This window comes from Ornithorhynchus anatinus, chromosome 7, assembly GCF_004115215.2.
Source record: "Ornithorhynchus anatinus isolate Pmale09 chromosome 7, mOrnAna1.pri.v4, whole genome shotgun sequence".
Lineage (NCBI taxonomy): Eukaryota > Metazoa > Chordata > Mammalia > Monotremata > Ornithorhynchidae > Ornithorhynchus > Ornithorhynchus anatinus.
In genome coordinates, this window is record NC_041734.1 from 4948388 (window position 1) to 4950545 (window position 2158).

Sequence of the window (2158 nt, forward strand, 5' to 3'; positions counted from 1 at the left end):
GGGAATAAAATTTTAATAAGTGATGATTAGACACAGGTACATCTTGCATCCTAAGAATATTTATGAGCATCCATCACCCTTAAATCCAGGCGCCATCATTATTGTGCTAAGAATGACGCTATGAACATTCAACCAGAATGGAAATAGGACCATCAGTGTCCTGTATATAGACATATATATCTCATGGCGCACTGTTATTTTTTCTCATTGGCACAGAGAAGCCCGGTATATTCGTTTTCCATTCTGTTTGTGAGAAATCTCTAGAGTTTACTAGTCCTCTAATACCAAAGGTGTTTTCATTGCATCACTACATGGCAGTCAGAGTGGAATAATATGATTCGCTTTCCTAAGGAAGAGTTTCATTCAGAATGATGATAACATGTTAATCTTCTTCCTGTTTTCCTACTGGAATAAGGTACCCCCGCGTCGTTCAATCGGTAATTGAAAAAGACTGTTCCGTCACAATGACAAGTGAATAATGATCAGTTCACCCTACTCTTGGTCACCTGTGGCATAATGGGAGTAATGTAGTAATGAGAAGTGGTAGAATTGGTGCATTCATCCAGTTTATGTCACATCTCCTTTCATGCCAAAGAGTATCTCAACCCTTTGAAGTTGGACAGGCCTGGTAGCCTCTCTGCCCAAGCAACCTCCATGGATACCTCCAGGAGCGAGATGTGAAGAATCAACCCGTAAAGATCTACTGGAGGATTATCATGCCTTTCAAAGAATGAACTGAGCCACAAAGAATGGATTGGGTCAGCTAAATGGATACGATACCCAGGAACCGTTTCAGAGGGTTTTTGTGGATGGGTTTTAATCACTGTATCTCTTTAGGATCCTTGGAGATATAAATGGCATATCTCACCACCATACAAGGTGCCGTTCATTGCTATTACCCTCTATCCTAGATTATTCCAGAAAAACTCTGAGCTTCTCCCCCATCATCTGCTCAAGAGAAGCTTCTCATGGCAGGTGGGCCTACTTCTTCAAGTCAACACTCTCTCCAGTTGAAGAGATAGTTGAAGAGATAGCCCCCATTAGCAGAACCTGGCTGGAAATCTGTTCCTGGGAAGCATTTCATGCACTTTATCCTGCTTGTGCATCTGTAACCTAATTATTCAGGAGCAGGTTTGGTTTTTTGTTTCTCATGGTATTCGTAAAGCACTTACTATGTGTCAAATGCTAGACTACTGTGTCAGCCTTCTCTCTGACTTCCCTTCCTCCTCTCTCGCCCCGCTCCGGTCTATTCTTCACTCCGCTGCCCGGCTCATCTTCCTGCAGAAACATCCCTTTTCCCTCTGCTCCTCCACCTCTCCCTTCCCATCCCCACAGCACTGTACTCGTCCGCTCAACTGTATATATTTTCGTTACCCTATTTATTTTGTTAATGAATTGTACATCGCCTTGATTCTATTTAGTTGCCATTGTTTTTACGAGATGTTCTTCCCCTTGACGCTGTTTATTGCCATTGTTCTTGTCTGTCCGTCTCCCCCGATTAGACTGTAAGCCCATCAAACGGCAGAGACTGTCTCTATCTGTTGCCGACTTGTTCATCCCAAGCGCTTAGTACAGTGCTCTGCACATAGTAAGCGCTCAATAAATACTATTGAAAAAATGCTCTTCTAAGCGCTGGGGTAGATACAAATTAATTAGGTTGGACACGGTCCCTGTCCCTCAAGGGGCTCACAGTCTAAGTAGGAGGTAGAACAGGAGAATTGAGTCCCAGAGAAGTTGAGTGACTTGCACAATGTCCCACAGCAAGCAGTTGGCAGAGCCGGGATTAGGACCCAGGTCCTCTGACTCCCACATCTGTGCTCTTTCCACTAAACCTTGCTGCTTCTCATCCGAGTTTCAGATGGGAATCTCAGAGAACCCAATCCAGAATTCATTAGATTCAGGTTGCAAAAGAAGGCTCTTGGAAAACTTCGAATGGCGACCTATGGTGCCAGGTGCTGTCACAGACCAATCAGACCAGAGTTCCAGGCACTATACGGCAAAAGTCATCCCAGGGAGGAGCTGGATATTTTTGCCCCGGGATAAAGTTCATGACCTCGTGTCCAAATGATGGGCCACGATATGATAAACTGGAAGAGCAGAGGCCTTGCAGTTTGTCCTTCCTTGGATTCAGTCACAGAGTACTTGTTGGTGTACTAAA